This window comes from Octopus bimaculoides, chromosome 1 (genome assembly GCF_046866305.1).
Source record: "Octopus bimaculoides isolate indiv1 chromosome 1, ASM4686630v1, whole genome shotgun sequence".
In the NCBI taxonomy this organism is placed as follows: Eukaryota; Metazoa; Mollusca; class Cephalopoda; order Octopoda; family Octopodidae; genus Octopus; species Octopus bimaculoides.
In genome coordinates, this window is record NC_142928.1 from 192,817,191 (window position 1) to 192,835,766 (window position 18,576).

The 18,576-nt window shown below is 38.1% G+C and overlaps 1 non-coding gene across 1 annotated transcript; it reads left to right on the forward strand.

Moving 5' to 3' along the window:
- The first annotated feature begins 566 nt into the window (after positions 1-566).
- On the forward strand, positions 567-638 carry Trnah-gug (transfer RNA histidin (anticodon GUG)). Its single transcript has one exon. It is a non-coding gene; the product is annotated as a tRNA-His (tRNA).
- The last annotated feature ends 17,938 nt before the right edge of the window (positions 639-18,576 follow it).

Below are 18,576 nucleotides of genomic sequence, written 5' to 3' on the forward strand. Positions count from 1 at the left end.
TAGTAGCTTTCTGTTGCACCCATTTAAAAAATCAATAAATATCTAAGATTATTCAGCATTCATTGCATTTACATAATAAATAGATAACAATGAACGGACAATGCAGGAGTGTGGGGGTTATGATCAAAGTTTAGGGGTTAGATGACGTTCAATGAGGCACACAAAACTGTTTTAGAGAATCGAATATCGATCAAGACAGTTAACGAAAAATTATTCTGCTGAAAGATACTCTCGTAAAATTTAATGTTTATAATGAGCTGCTTTACTTTAATCGTTTGTATACACACACACACACACACACACACACACACAGACTAATACACAGACAGACAGACAGACGGACGGTCGGATGGATAGATAGATAGATAGATAGATAGATAGATAGATAGATAGATAGATAGATTGATAGATAGTCTTAACTGTGGTTCATCTTGAGCGGAGTGACTTATCAAATTATTTCTAGTAAACAAACTTTGCAATACACAGTACGGCAAACTGTCTCTCGTTTGTCAACAAAATGCTATATATAATTATATACAAGTAACAGACCCTCCACCGATTTGGTAGCCGTGATCGTCTAGTGGTTAGGACCCCACGTTGTGGCCGTGGTAACCCAGGTTCGAATCCTGGTCACGGCAGGTTTTTTTTTTTTAATGATTATGTTTGGCTGGTAATCATTTAGATACTATTTTTCTTCTTTTCTTTTCTTCCTTCTTTCTCTCCCTCTCTTTCTCTCTACTTCCCATCTAGAAAAAATATCACTTTTCGTGGATAGACACACAAGCAGATAGATAGATAGATATGTCCTGTACCTGGATATGCATCTATATATACATGTAGATGTAGGTATGTACATATATGTATGTATACATGCATATGCTCATATATCATTTGTATTATATATATATATATATATATATATAGAGAGAGAGAGAGAGAGAGATAGATAGATATACAGATAGGTAGTCAGACAGAGAAAGAGAGAGACAGACAGACAGATAGATAGATAGATAGATAGGAATGAAGGGCATCTGGCTGCAGAAAATCTGCCTCAATGAACTCTGTCCAATCAATACAAGCATGAAAACGTGGGCCTAAAATGATAATAATGATGATGATGGTGAAAATTGTTGTTGTTTAGCCCAGGTAATCTGTGGTTGAGTGAACCTCTGATCAGAGACGTTCTAGCTTGATCATCATCCCATCTTTCTGCATGTCTAGGATTACATTGTTCAATGTGTCCTTCTCGTTCTTTTAAAGATGCTATGTTGCGATGAGAGGTGTTTGGTTGTTATTTCTAGCTGTTTGAATGACTTAGTAGAGGCTTCCCATGTTTGTTAAATAAACGGAACTGTAGTCAGCCCATGGACGAAATGCTGAGCAGGTTAATCTCTGTGCCATATGCTTGAATTGAATTGCACAATGTCAATGCCATTACTGCCTTGCTATCTCCACCATTACCACTACCACTACCATCCCCAACAACACCATCAACAACAAACAAACAAACAAACAAACAAACAACAATAACAACAAACAGCAAAACAGCAATAACCACCATTGGTGCCAGCACCACTACTACCATCACTAAAACCATATCACAACAAAAACCAACAACATTACCACCACTTCGACCTCCAGCTTCACAACCCTCAACAATAACCAGAGTACCACCACCACTACCACCACTGCTAATACCACAACTACTTCAACCACTACTGTCAGCATCATGACCACTACCACCACCATCTACTGCAACAAGATAGCTTCTACATGGTTGCTCAACTGGCTTGACAGAGCAGCCAAATCTCCCTCAAATAACACTACTATGTCTTATAGAGGAAAGGATCCGTTGGGTGATGCAGTTTAAGAGATTTCACCTAAAATGACAGGATGGTCACAACGAGAATCACTTTGATCGTTGGTCTGCATGATCAAGATCGATTTGGAGTTAATCAGCAAAAGCTACTGCTGCTACTACTACTACTACTACTACTACTACTACTACTACTACTACTACTACTACTACTACTACTACTACTGCTGCTGCTGCTGCTGCTGCTGCCTTCACTGCTGCAACCACCACTGCCACTGCTGCCACTGCCGCCGCCACTGTCGCTGCTGCCGCCGCCGCCACCACCACCACCACCACCACCACCACCACTACTATTACAACTTATCTGTCTATCAATCTGTCTATCTATCTATTGAGATTAATTCTTTACTACTATTATTAACACAAAGAATCGCTACAGAGAAAGTTATGAGATAAATTACATTTTACAATACACTTAGCTCTTGTACTTCATTTAGCTTTTGGAGTTTTTCCGACACAAAAAATACATGAATTGAGTGAACTTCAAACAACAGAAAGATTTTTAAAAAATAAAAAAAGAAAGATCCCAAATACAATGTAAAAAGGTATCAAATTGGCAAAATGTTCAAAGGATGAATTGATGAAAATGTCTGCGGTGTGATAGAAAAAGATGTGTGTGTGTATGTACATATATACATATGTGTGTGTGTGCGTGTGTATATATATATATATATATATATATATATGCGCACAAATTTCTTCACACACACATACACAAGCATATATATATGTATGTATGTATATACTGAAGAAAGAAAATTGATTGCATGTCACTTTGATTTATTATATACTAGATATACATTAATGTTTTAAAGCAAAGAACTCAAAACATGAAATATCTTGTAGGATAGGCGGCATATTTGGTTATCTTTGATGTTTTTTGAAAATTCTAAAAGTATTGAATGACTGTTGATTATCTCAAAGTATAAAAAAGAAAAACTTATTAATTTTCGGAAAAAGTTTCTGGCCAATTTTGTACAAAAGATTTCAGTAAGTTATTTGTGTATTAATTATTATAAAAACTAAAACAAATGTAATTGATGCTGATTATGTTTGCAGCACAAGAACAAAGTTGTAATAGCATCATCATCATCATCATCATCATCATCATCATCATCATCATCATCTGTCATCACTGTCATCATCATCATCATTATCATCTGTCATCACTGTCAAATAAATTCAGTCATTAGGCTTTGATTAGCCCAAGGCTATAGAAGAAGGCACTTGCTCAAGGCACCATGATGTGGAACTAAACCCAAAACAACATGGTTAAGAAGTGAACTTCTTAACCACACAGATATGCTTACACCTATTCATGCTTATACCCATAGTTATAAAAGTTTTTAAAAAATTGATATTATTTTCATATCAGTAATCCAATCTGCTTCCCATGCTACAATGTGAATAAATTATTTACCTCAACACAAGGTGTCCACACCTCACTCAGGTCTTATTAAACAACTTGTACTGGTAAAAATTTAGTTAAATCAGCTGAGTCTACATCCTCAACTACTTTTACCAAAATATCTAAATTAATACATAAAGTATCATGAAATGTTATTCATGTGTACAAAATACCCAACTAGAATCAAAACAAGAACCTTTATTTCTGAACTAAGGATAGCAATAACATACTTATTCACTTGTTCACTAATGTATGTTACAACATTAGATTATATATATTAATCTTTCACTAAAGCAACCATTTGAGTTAATTTTAATACTAGACTTACTAATTGGGATGTAAAGTTAGCATTATATGTAGTTTTTCTTTGAAATTTTTCTAAGTACTCTCTGTGGTTCTTAACCAATTATGGAAATTTCATTCCATAGCACTTAATGATTTCTTTTTTCACATCAGATGTTTAACCAATCCTGATTTGGACATTTCTTTTCTCATTAAGGCTGCCCAATGTTCTATTCTATATTTAGAGGCTATCCAGTTTTTCTTTTGTGATAAATTCTGTAAATACACGCTATATTATAGAGTTTTAATTTCTAGCCACTTATGGATAATTACTGTTGTGAGTAACTCCATAATATGATGTTCCTTTTGAGCACATTTTAGATGTTACACATGTAGCAGATTCTCTGAATTTTTTTAGACAAAATGCCAGACAGTAAAGTAGAGACAAAGTGGAGTTTAGCTTAACATTTTACTTTGTGTTTGAGACAAGATGAGCCATAATGGGCTGGGTATGTTTTTCTTGTAATTCAGGAATGTATGTTTTAGATGATTAATTTCTATTTTTTAATCTGATACATTAATCCAGATATTTTTGCCTAATATTGCAGACATTTGGCAGTTCCTTTCTAAATACTGTATACATGATGAGACTCAAGGTTCAAGTAGAGACTAGTGGTAGATAGCTTTCTTTATACTGATGTTCCACCACTTGATTCTGTTCTTTGCTGTTCTAGAGTGAATAACATTGAAGTTTTGTAAGTTTTTTAATGCAGTAAATAAGAACTTAAACATTCTCTTAGTGGTGACAGAGTATAAATGCATCCTTCATATATCTTAACCATGTTGTAGATCTTAGTGTTATATCTTTTAGAGTCATGTAAGTGTTAGCCATGATTGGTACTAATGGTGATCCTATAGCCATACCTTCCAATTGATGATATATCACTTTTACAGAAAGATATCTATAATAACCTTAAATTATGTGTATCTGCAGTCTACAGATAAGAACATTAATACCCTTAGTTTGGAAATAAAAGTTCCTAATTGAAACCAAGCTTAGTGCTATGTATACATCCAGGAATTGGACATCAAATGACGATCAGATATCAAAACATAGTGTAGATGTAAATATATAATTATAGATATTTCTTCTTTAAAGAAGAGGTGAACAATCTAAAAAATTAAGATCGTATTCTTGGACATTTAGACAATGTATCATTTCATATTTTAAATTGTATAATAATGTGGAAATGCTGGCTCAAAACTATCTATACAGTAAAAATTAGCATTTAACTAGAAAAATTTTAATCCTAAGCAACTAACTATTTCCAATTGGCATCAAGATAAATGGTAAGGTATTTTTGCCAACTGGCACCAAGATAATGGTAAGATATTTTTGTCTATTTTTATAGTGTCAGGTTGCAAAAGTGCACAAAGTTGTTATAGATTCTTCTCTTTCATAGACACAAAAGAATATCTTATTTTAGATGCAGTACGATCTGGGTCTTGTTGCAATATTTGCTGTAAGACAAAGCTTGCATTCAACCTTTATTGGCTTAGAATAAAATGAATAATGGTTATGATATTTTTAGAAATTAACTTCGTAAAAACAAAAACAAGAAACCAAAATGTTGTGGATAAATTGCAATTATTGGTATACAACAGTCTTGAAAGAAAGTAAAACCATTTTCCTTGTTTAGTCTCTTTCAGTCACTTGCTTCTTGAGGGTGCCTTCTTTGCTATACAATTGTCAAGAGGTTTTGCTGCAAGTTTCATAAATGAAAACAAAACCTGCTGTTTGTGCTCCACTGTTGTGCTTTAAGCCCCACATTCACATCTGCTTATCCCTTTCTTAGGGGGTTCCACTCCAGCTCACACAATCTTCTTTTAATGTTTACTAGGTCTCAGGTTTCCTCCTCCTCCTCCTCCTCCTCCTCCTCCTCCTCCTCCTCCTCCTCCTCATCATCATCATCATTATCATCATCACCACCACCACCACCACCACCACCACCACCACCACCACCACCACCACCACCACCACCATCATTCTAATGCCTATTTTTCAATGCATGCATGGGTCAGATTAGACATTATTGGTGCAGAGTTTTCTATGGACAGATACCCTCCCAGTTACAAACAGCCCTACTTCTATGTAAGATAATAACCTCTCTGTCAATAACTAATGAGTGAAAGATCTGTAAGTGAGGGAAATATGAAATAACTCACACAAACATAGGCACACACACACACGGCTGGCTTCTTTTAGTTTCTGCCCGCCATAGCCATTTACAAGGCTTTCATCAGCTTTGAGCTATTGTAGAAGATATTTGCCCAAAGTATCATACAATGGAACTTTGTTGGAAAGCCACATTGTTGGAAAACAAACTTATTAACCACATACCCGTGCCTGTCTATAAATATTACAGACAGATTTCATGATTAGCAAAAAAAGTCTTTTTACATATCAGACACTATATTATTCAATGTATCTTTTTTATTCATGTAGGACAGTAATGTGCAATATGAGGAGGATTTATCTACTATTTCTAGCATGCAGAAACTTTTTCGTTGGCTCATGACAATTCCAATGTCATGTCTCTAGAGAGCTTTGTAGCTGAAACCAGATTTTCAAGTGGTCTGGTGCAGATGACCAGCTTATAGAGATCAGTGCCATGTATTACCACTTTTTCCAAATGTCCTGAAGAAGGGGTCTTCACTCCAAAATATAGAAATACAAGGCAAAACTACCCCATATATAACCCTACAAGGGATTGATTGCACAAGGTAAAGAAAAGTTGTAAGAGGGATCAAGTTGAGTGGATTTAGAGGCAATTATGCAGATAAACAAATTAGATACATTAATTATATTAAATATAACAGTTTGGGTATGAAATATAGAATATGTACAGTATCTCACAGAAGTATGTACGCCCCTAAAAAATTTCAGTAAAATTGCCATTAGCCTGATAATATCAAAGGAAATCAAACAAAATTTGTACTGAATAAAATATATTATACATACAAGCATTATACAAATTTGGAACACAGAACATTAATATTTCATTCATATCCTTGAAAATGCTTATTGTTTTGTATTCCAAACTTTTATGTTTGCATGTATAATATACTTTTTCAGTATAAATTTTGTTTGATTTCCTTCAATATTATCAGAATAGTGGCGACTTTACGGAAATTTTTTAAGGGTGTACATACTTCTGTGAGATACTGTATATATGTATATTATTAATATAAATATCTATATATTTATACTTAAAAATTCATCATCTGAAAGTCTCCACCTTTTGCTTTTTTTCATTTTGCATGTATACATATATACATATTTTGTATTTCACGATGATGATGATGATGATGATGATATTTAATATGTTTAGTGTATCTAATTTGTTTATCTGCATAATTGCCTATATATATATATATATATATATATATATATATATATATATATATTTATATACATACAATGCAAGCTATATGGTGACCTCACTAGTAGCACTGGCATCATGAAAAAGCACTCAGTACAAACTGTAATGTGGCTGGCATTAGGAAAGGCATCCAGTCATAAATGACCATGTCAAAGCTGACACATGAGTATGATGCAGTTATTGACTCATTGGCACTTTGCGAAACTGTCCAACTCATGTCAGCATGGAATATGGACATTAAATGATGATGATGATGAGTGTCTTTCAGTTTCTATCTGCCTCACAAGGTGTTGGTCAGCTCGGGGCTTTAGTAGAAGACACAAGGCCAAGATGCCTCCCACTAAATGTATACACACACATATATATATTTTTTATTCTTTTACTTGTTTCAGTCATATGACTGGGGCCATGCTGGAGCACCACCTTTAGTTGAGCAAATTGACCCCAGTACTTATTCTTTGTAAGCCTAGTACTTTTGCTCAGCTTGATGGGTCTTCTTCTCAAGCAGGACATAATGCCAAAGATCTCAGTCATTGCCTCCATGAGGCCCATCACTAGAAAGGAACTCAGCCATTTTGACCCCATGATGCTCAATACTTGAAAGGTGTTCTTTACATGCCACTAGCATGGGTACACTTGACTTGACTGGTCCTCACAAGCACAGCACATTTCCAAAGGTCTTGGTCATTTGCCATTGCCTCTGTGAGGCTCAAAGTTTGAAGATCATGCTTCACAACCTCGTTCCATGTCTTCCTGAGTCTACCTCTACCACAGGTTCCCTCCACTGTTAGAGATCGGCTCTTCTTTACACAACTCTCCTTGTCCATATGCATCACATGACCATACCAGCACAGCTACCTCTCTCGCACACCACATCTGATACTTCTTATGTCTAACTTTTCTCTCAAGATGTTCACACGCTGTCAAACCTACAAACTGACATTGCAAATCCAGCGAAACATACTGGCTTCATTTATTTCAAGCCTACAAATATTTTCAGCTGCCACAGTCCATGTTTCACTGTTCACACACAGGCATCAAACAAGCTGCCTTTCACTCTGAGAGTGAGGCCCTTTGTTGCCAGTAGGGGTAGGGGCTCCCTGAACTTTGCCCATCCTAATCTTATTCTCACAGTTATGCTCTCAAAGCATCCACCTCCACTACTAACTTGATCACCTAGATAATGGAAACTATCTACTATCACGAGCTTACCTCCATGGCAGTTGATGGAGTCTATTTTCTGCCTATTTTCAGCATTTATTGTACCTGTGCATCTTCTGCATACAAAGGCTAGTTTCCCTGTTAACCTTCTCCTGATATTGCTGCTCCTTTTATGTGTCCAAAGCTTACACTGGGTGCAACTTAAGGAGTTTCTACCTACATCTTTTCTACAGATTGAGCAAGGATTTGTGATTTGTCTGCCTTCTTACTTACTAAGGTTTTGGTGTTTGCTAGGTTAACTCAAAGGCCTTTTGATTCTAGACCTTGCTTCCATACCTGGAACTTCTTCTATAGTTCAGGTAGTGATTCAGCTATAAGAGTAAGGTCATCAGCATAGAGGAGCTCCCTATTAAAACAAAAGCAGGAGTTGTACAATTACATCATTTTCTATGTAGCCTCCTTGCTTTTCAATGCACTCCTTCCAGTGGTCCTCAAGCTTGCTTATTCCATTGGAGAACAAGTTTTATAGCTGGTCACACAGCCATTTATGTACTGCTTCCTGTGCTTCATTGTCTATAGCACATCGAGGACCTCGTAAAAGATATTTGAAGAATCTAAAGAGGTGGTAGTTGGAAGGAACTACATGTAAGTAAATTAAGACCCAATTTTTCAATGGCTTCAATTGTGTGGGTAGCTGTCTGAGGGTGTGCATGGTCATGCAACAATAACACTTGATTTGACCAAAGACCTAGGTGTTTGGTACAAATTGATGAAGTTTGTTGGCCAGCATTTCACTGCAACCTATATGCTCCAGGCCCTTTTTCTGCAGAAGATTGAGTCTTGAATTTCTTTTTTGCTAATGATTCAGGGCATTTCTACTCCATATTTTTTTGATTCTGGCTCAAAGTGATGGACCCAGGTCTCACCTCCGTGACTATTCTCTCCAAAAAGCTTTGCCTTCATTGTTTTACTGGTCAAGTAAACATTGATAGATCTCCACATGATTGTGCTTATGTACTTTAGTAAGTTCTCTTGGCACCCATCTCACACACATAAATATGATGGAAGAAATGAAATAAGGATTAAGAACAATATAGTAGTTTTATCAGTTTTAACCTATCAATATAAAAATAGATCAAGAGATCTTCTGTGGTTTTTATTAAAAAATGATAACAAAGATTCTTCTTTGAATAAAAATCCAATTTAAACTTTCAATAAAGAGATTGTTTTCATAATCTTTTCTTTCATGTGTTTGTAACATATATAATATAAAAGTCTGTTTGAAATCAGTCTATTGCTGGAAGACCACCACCAACAACCTCCTCTTCCTCACCACCACAGCCGCCGCCACCACCACCACCACCACCACCCATGTGTGACATTATCCCTCTGCCGGATGCTGGCGCCTGATAGAACAATAAATTGTTGATTTTATTTCTATTCAATATTCATGCTGTTTACTGTTATTTTGTCTACAAAGAAACAAAAATGACTAATAAATAAACAAACTATCATTGAACTGGAACTATTTATTACCAATTTTGTTTAACAATGAGGAGTTCCTACATAGTCGGCATGCCTACTAGAAACAGCAGCCAGATAACCCCCTTCAAATCACACTATAAAACAACATTAAGGATATTTTGAATAATATAGTTCCTGACATACAAAAGATGGGTTGCTTATGGTACAAAAGTTTTAACACAATTCATTGGCACCTTTGGCAAGTGTCTTCTACTATAACCATTTCCACCTTAGGCTGACCAATACCTTGTGAGGGAATTTGGTAGATGGAAACTGAAAGGCGGCGAGCTAACAGAAATGTTAGCACGCCAGGTGAAATGCTTAGCAGTATTTTGTCTGCCGTTATGTTCTGAGTTCAAATTCTGCCGAGGTCAACTTTGACTTTCATCCTTCCGAGGTTGATGAATTAAGTACCAGTTATGCACTGGGGTTGATGTAATCGACTTAATCCCTTTGTTTGTCCTTGTTTGTCCCCTCTATGTTTAGCCCCCTGTGGGCAATAAAAAAATAGGAAACTGAAAGAAGCCTATCAACACACACACACTCTCTCTCTCTCTCTCTCTCTCTCTCTCTCTCTCTCTCTCTCTCAAATACATATATAAATTCTTAAGTTTATCTCTACAGATTTTCTGTAGAATTTAGAGCCAGTACTGAAGGTTATGATGTTTCATATACAAATATGTGTATGTAAACAATGTAAACAAAGTGGCTATTTAAGCAATGTATTCATGGATAGTTAATGAGTTGGATGTGGTGCTGAAGAAGGAGAAATAACTCCTGAAATATGCATATAAATCCATTACCTATTTTTCTGTGTTCACTTATATTGTTTACATAGATGTATTCATGTAGGAAACGTTGCACCTTTCAGTGGTGGCTTTAAATTCTATTGAAAATTTGTAGAGATAAAAACTTAAAAATGAAAACAACTCACTGCTAACATAAAATAGGACACAGTATTGACTTATAAATCTTTAATATACTTGATACTATGTTATGGTTGCAAAACGAAATATGGTGTCCCTATTAACAATTAACATTCGTGTGTGTGTGTGTGTGTGTGTGCTTGCCTTCCAGCCATGTAGATTTGCTAGACAGAAACTGAAAGAAGGCTATCATATATATATATATATATATATATATATATATATATATATATATATTCACACACACACACACACACACACACGCTTACATATGTATGTGTGTGTGTCCTCTTCGCAGTACATGATAGTTGTAAATGATTGTCCTGTCATACAAGCAGTGTCATTCATTTCCAATATTCTGCGAGAACATGTCTGGCCATGGGATAATATTACTCTGCTTGAAAACAAGTGAGGGTTGATGACAGGAAGAGCATCTAGTAGTTGAAAATATGACTCAATAAACTCCATCCAATCCATGCAAGCATGGAAAAGAGGATGTTAAAAAGAGGATAATCATCATCATCATCATCATCGTTTAACGTCCGCTTTCCATGCTAGCATGGGTTGGACGATTTGACTGAGGACTGGTGAAACCGGATGGCAACACCAGGCTCCAGTCTGATTTGGCAGAGTTTCTACAGCTGGATGCCCTTCCTAACGCCAACCACTCAGAGAGTGTAGTGGGTGCTTTTACGTGTCACCCGCACGAAAACGGCCACGCTCGAAATGGTGTCTTTTATGTGCCACCCGCACAAGCCAGTCCAGGGGCACTGGCAACGATCTCGCTCGAAAATCCTACAGGAGCCAGTCAGGCGGTACTGGCAACGGCCACGCTCAAAATGGTGCATCTCATGTGCCACCCGCACAAGAACCAGTCCAGGGGCACTGGCAACGATCTTACTTGGCTTGCCGGGTCTTCTCACGCACAGCCCATTTCCAAAGGTCTCGGTCCGTAGTCATCGCCTCGGTGAGGCCCAATGTACGAAGGTCTTGCCTCACCACCTCAGCCCAGGTCTTCCTGGGCCTACCTCTTCCACGGGTTCCCTCAACTGTTAGGGTGTGGCACTTTTTCACGCAGCTATCCTCCTCCATTCTCACCACATGTCCATACCAGCGCAATCGTCTCTCTTGCACGCCACAACTGATGCTTCTAATGTTCAGCTTTTCTCTCAAGATACTTACACTCTGACGGGTATTCACATTGACATTACACATCCAACGGAGCATACTGGCTTCATTCCTTGCGAGCTTACGTATGTCCTCAGCAGTTACAGCCCATGTTTCACTGCCATGTAGCATGGTTGTTCGTACGCATGCGTCATACAGTCTGCCTTTTACTCTGAGTGAGAGTCCCTTTGTCGCCAGCAGGGGTAAGAGCTCTCTAAACTTTGCCCAGGCTATTCTTATTCTAGCAGCTACACTTTCAGCGCACCCACCCCCACTACTAACTTGGTCGCCCAGATAGCGGAAGCTATCGACTACCTCTAGTTTTTCACCCTGGAATGAGATAGAAGTTGTTTCCTGTTTGTTTGCAGTCTTTATTGCACCTGAACATCTGCCACAAACAAAAACTAACTTGCTAGTTAACCTGCCTTTGATGTTGCTGCACCTCTTATGTGTCCATAGCTTGCACCGGGTACATCTTATAGAGTTACTACCTACTCCTTTTCTACATACTGAGCAGGGCCATCTACCTGAAGGGGTTTGTGTTTTATCTACCTTCCTACTTATTAGGATTTTGGTTTTAGCTAGGTTGACTCTAAGGCCCTTCAATTCTAGACCTTGCTTCCACACCTGAAACTTCTCCTCTAGTTCTGATAGTGACTCCGCAATTAGGGCAAGGTCATCAGCATAGAGGAGCTCCCAGGGGCAACCTGTCTTGAACTCCTCTGTGATTGCCTGGAGGACTATGGTAAATAATAGGGGGCTGAGGACGGAACCTTGGTGGACCCCTACCTCTACCCGGAATTCATTGCTGTACTCATTTCCAACCCTCACCTTACTGGCCGCATCTCTGTACATGGCTCGCACAGCTCTCACTAGCCATTCTTCTATCCCAAGTTTCCTCATTGACCACCAGATAAGGGATCGGGGGACCCTGTCAAAGGCTTTCTCCATGTCAACGAAAGCCAGGTACAGAGGTTTATCCTTGGCTAGGTATTTCTCTTGCAACTGTCTCACTAGAAATAAGGCATCAGTAGTGCTTTTACCTGGCACGAACCCAAACTGCATCTCATCTAAATTGATTTGCTCCCTAATTAGTTGGGCTATGACCCTCTCTGTAACTTTCATAACCTGATCTAACAGCTTGATGCCTCTGTAATTATTTGTATCTAAAGCGTCCCCTTTACCTTTGTAGCAGTTGACTATGATGCTACTACACCAGTCATAGGGTATGACTCCTTCGTGTATCACCTGGTTCGTAATACGGGTGACTAGGCTATAGCCAACACTGCCAGATATTTTGAGCATCTCTGCAGTGATTCCTGATGGGCCGGGGGCTTTCCCGGTCTTCATACTCTTAATTGCTTTATCTACCCTGGTACTATCAACTCGGATAGCTGGTCCCTCTATTGGGTCGACATAAGGCAGGCTCTCTTTCTCCCATTCATTCTCTTTATTAAGCAATCTATCGTAGTGGCATCTCCAGACCTCTTTCTTTGCATCCTCATTTAATGCAAGCGTACCATCATCCATGCGAACACATTTCTCTCCTACAACATCACTATTCTCTCTCCTACACTGTCTTGCAACCCGAAATACCTCGAGTCTTTGGTCCTCACGGCGCAGAACATTGGCAAATCTTTCCTTATCTGCTTCCCCTCTGGCTAAATAAACCTGTCGCCTAGCCTCCCTTCTGGCACATTGGTACAATTCCCTGCTACCACCGTTCTTCCAGTCCTTCCAAGCTTGTTTCTTTTGTCTAATAGCCCTGTCTACCTCCTTGTTCCACCACCACGTTACTCTGGGTTGGGAGGGGACCTTACACCACCCACAAATCTGGTCGGTGGCTTTCAACAGGTTGTCCCGCAGAAATCTCCAATTGTCTTCCACGTTGTATGATGCTATATCCCCTTCTATTTCGTTAAATGCTTCAAGTAACTTGTCTCTAAGTCTCTGTCCGTTTGCAGGGTCTTTAAGCTTCCACACCCTTCTTCTCCAAGCCTGTCTAATTCTGGGCACCCATTTTGCCTTGATCCCAAAGTCGCTAACTACTAATCTATGTTGTGGGGTACATTCTTCGCCAGGGTAGGTTTTGGCATTTATAAGCCGCCCTCTTTCCCTATTTCTGGCGAGGATGTAGTCGATTTGGCTAGAGTGTCTGCCGGAGCGGTAGGTGACTAGGTGACTGGCAGGTTTCCTGAAGTTGGTATTGCAGACCATAAGATTGGTTGCATCACAGAACTCCAGCAGTCTGGTTCCCTCCTCGTTGCGGGAACCGAAGCCATAGCCTCCATGTATGCCATGGAAGCCCCCAGCACGACGTCCGACATGACCGTTGAAGTCTCCAGCCACAAAGAGAAGGTCCCTGTCACTCGTCGACGAGGTAGTTTGCAAGAGGGTGTCATAGAATTGGTCTTTCAGACCGGTAGTGATGGTGATAATGATGATGGTGATGACGACGACGATGATGATGATAATGATGATGATGATAATGATGATGATGATGTATTTTACAAAATCATACTCACTTGCCAGTCAAGGCTGGCTGTGCTCCTATGATACAGAACAAATCTGTAATTTTTTAGAAACCCTGTAATTGATTCCACGTTTTGTTAAGCTCCCAAAGTACAGTACAGCTATTCTGTTGCAAAGCTTTATCTATTCTTCCAATGAAACTACAAAAATATCCACTTAACACAACTTTTTCAAAGTAAAAGACTAAAATTGATGTACCATCCACATCTGCTGTATTTCATTACAGTTTAGTTCATAGTTTTCTCCACTAGCTGTGCTCCTGTCTTATAAAGTTAGAGATGTTATATAATACATAGTTGGAGAATATAATACATGGTTCCAACATAGATTCTAGGGAAGCTTTTATTTAAATTGTATTTTTTCTATCCTTTTTGTTTTCTGAATGTATTTTCTTACACAATGAATGTGATCTGTTTGAAAGAATATTACAGAAGTAACTCAATGAAATCTACATTCAAACAGATGAAATACTTTTAAAAACTAAAAAGTAGCTTTTCTATTACATTATCTGTTAGAAACATTTTGTTATTTCTCAACTTTCATTGTATTGAATTACCTACTGACTGCCTTGAACCAATGTGATTGTCTTTTATTTTCTTACTTTGCTAGTTATGTAGAATTTGCTTTCTTTGTATAAAACTTCTCAACTTCAGCTACATATCAGTAAAACACCCATTTGTAGCAGATTAAATGTCTTAAGTTAAACTAATTTATTTTCATTATTTTAGTATGAGTGAATTTGCAGAAATGTTAGCGTTGGAAAATACACCTTGCCATATTTGTTCCAGTTTTATTTTCTGATTTCAAATCCTGCCAAGATCAACTTTGCCTTTCCTCTTTCCAGGGTTGATAAAATAAAGTACCAGTCAAACAGGGTTAATGGTTTCAACTCACCACTTCCCTTGAAAATTGCCTATCCTATACCTAAATCAGAAACCATTATTTCATTACAGATGGATTGGTAAAATCATTAGTGTTGGTTAAAATACCCATGTTGCTCACATTTGGTATTGTTTTCGCTGGATATGTATTTATCAGTTAAAACATAACTGTAATGAACAAAAGACTTCATTCAAAAGCACCAAATTTGGGATTTTTCCAGTGACGTTTACAGCCTTTACTTTCTACCCCCTCTCCCCCTCTCTCTTTCTCTTTCCTTCTCTCTCTTCCCCTCTCCCCTCTCTCTTTCCTTCTCCTCCCCACTCAAATTTTGCACTTGTATGATGCTGAGGTTAAGAAGTTCACTTCACAAACGTGATTCAATTTCAGTCTCATTGTGTAGAACCTTGGGCAAGTGTCTTCAAGTATAGCCTCTAGCTGATTAAAGCCATGTGATTGGATTTAGTAGGTGGAAACTGAAATAAGACCATTGCATGCGTGTGTGTGTGTGTGCATGCATGCATGTGTGCCAGATATGTTTTCACAAAGGTCTGGATAGAAATGACATCATTTGTTTAACAGTGATGCTTGTTTATAGCGACTGCCCAATGTTAAGGTAAGGAGACAAAGACACACACCATGCACATACGTATATACATACACATTACATAAAAAATTAAGAATTTTATATCATGACAGTAAGTTTGAACAAAAGAATTGAAGAATTTGTGCCTTATATACATGAAACCAAGTATCTTTACCTCTGCCAAGGAAGGAGGTTATGTTTCTATTGGCGTTGGTTTGTCCATCTGTCCGTCTGTGTGTAAAATAACTCAAAAAGTTCTGAACAGTATTTGATGAAACTTGCAGGAAGAGTTGGTGATGATACAAGGAACAGATGATGAAATTTTGGTAGTGATCTGGGAATTTTTATGGATTCTTGAAGGATTTTTCATTTGTTATATTTACACGAAGTATTACAATGTTACGTTCTTTGATTATCTCCCTTGAAAACATGTTCATCGTTTGCACGTAACCTATGGTGGCGTTTCTCTTTCCAAAGTTTATTAGTAATTTTACTCACATATCTATCTTAAAATGAGCTGCTTGAATATATATATATATATATATATATATATATATATATATATATATGTATATATAGACCTTTGGAAGTATGGTGTGCTTGAGAAGACCCAGCAAGCCAAGTGAGACCATAACCGTGGCCTATGCTAGTGCAGTATAACCAGCCCATTTAAGAGTACTCTTCAATCATTGGGCAATAAACTGCGCTTGCAAAGACCCTGGTTGGTACCCATGCCAGTGGCAAGTATGAAGCACCATTCGAGCATGGTTGATGCCAGTGCTGCCTGACTGGTCCTGTGCCAGTGGCATGTAAAAAGCACCATTCAAGCATGGTTGATACCAGTACCGCCTGACTAGCCCTCATATCAGTGGCATGTAAACAGCACCCACTACACTCTCGGAGTGGTTGGCATTAGGAAGGGCGTCCAGCTGTATAAACGTTGCCAGATCAGATTGGTGCCTGGTGCAGCCTTCTGGCTCACCAGCCCTCAGTCAGACTGTCCAACCCATGCCAGCATGGAAAGCAGAAGTGAAACGACGATGATGATGATGATGATGATGATGATCAATATATATATATATATATATATATATATATATATATATATATATATATATATATATATATATATATATTGTGAAGGGAGTGTGATTAAAGAGTGCGAATAAGTGACAAAAGACCTTGGTACATATAGAGTTCGAGGGGCTACCTATTAGTAATGATACAGAACAGGGGTGTGAGGACAGGACTGGGTAATGGGAGCTAGGCATAGTGTATGAAGGAGGAAATGCGAGAAAGAGAAGTGATGTAGATTGGTTTGTTGGGATGTCACCAAGTACTTGGTGACACTTAAAAGTACCTAGTCCACAGTGTAAAGTGGTTGGTGTTTGGAAGGGCATCCAGCTGTAAAAGCCTTGCCAAAACGGACCTTGCCTGTGCTTGTGCCACATAAAAAGCACTAAGTTCACTCTGCTGAGTGGTTGGTGTTAGGAAGAGCATCCAGCTGTAAAAATCCTGCCAAAACAGTCACAGAAGTCTGGTGCAGGCTTCAGCCTGACCAGCTCTTGTGGTACCGTCCCACCCATGCTAGCATGGAAGATAGATGTTAAATGATGATGATGACGATGACGATGATGATGGTGATATGTCATCATCATCATGATCATCCTTTAACATCCGTTTTCTATACAATGGTCTCTTTTCAGTTTTCATCTACCAAACCCATTCATAAGATTTTGGTTGGCCTGGCACTACAGTTGAAGATACTTGAACAAAGTGCTATATAGTGAGAATAAACCCAAAAGCATGTGGTTGGGAATTGAACTTCTTAACCACACAGGCATACCTGCATATGTTTTTATTCCTTTTGACATTTGAAGAAATAATTATCTTATTGTACATAACGTAAGTCAAAATCTGTAATCAATGTTATTCACTAATTATCAGTTTCACATTATTATCTCTTGTTAATGAAGTAAATGTATTAATTATTACTAAAAATAACTCTACCGTAAGGCACACTAAAGATAGTTGCACATTAATTATCAAACTCTTTTAATATCAAATTGCTTGAACCCACTTGTTCTAAAGTGAGTGTTCATATGTAAATTAATACCTTCATCAAAATTTGATTATTATATGAACAATACTGTGAGATTTCAGGCGGTAATCAACAACATAATATTTCTATATATTTCTCTCTCTCTCTGTCCCTTTCTGTGTGTGTGTGTGTGTGTGTGTGTGTGTGTGTGTCTGTGTGTGTGTGTGCATGTGCACATGTGTGTGCATGTGTGTGTGTATGTGTGTGTATGTGTGCATGTGTGTGCATATATATATATATATATATATATATATACATACATATATGTGGCACTTGTGCTGGTGGCACATGAAAAAACATTTGAGTGAGGTCATTGCCAGTGCCGCTGGACTGGCTCCAGTGCAGGCGGCACGTAAAAAACACCATTTGAACGTGGCCGTCGCCAGTACCACCTGACTGGACCTCGTGCCGGTGGCACGTAAAAGCACCCACTACACTCTCGGAGTGGTTGGCATTAGGAAGGGCATCCAGCTGTAGAAATTCTGTCAGATCAAATTGGAGCCTGGTGCAGCCATTTGGTTTGCCAGTCCTCAGTCAAATCGTCCAACCCATGCTAACACGGAAAGCAGACGTTAAACAATGATGATGATGATGATGATGATGATATATATATATAAATTTAATGGACAATATATGGAATTAACTAATCCAGTGGTACTCATAAAAACAGCTCCTTTAATAGATCAGGCCA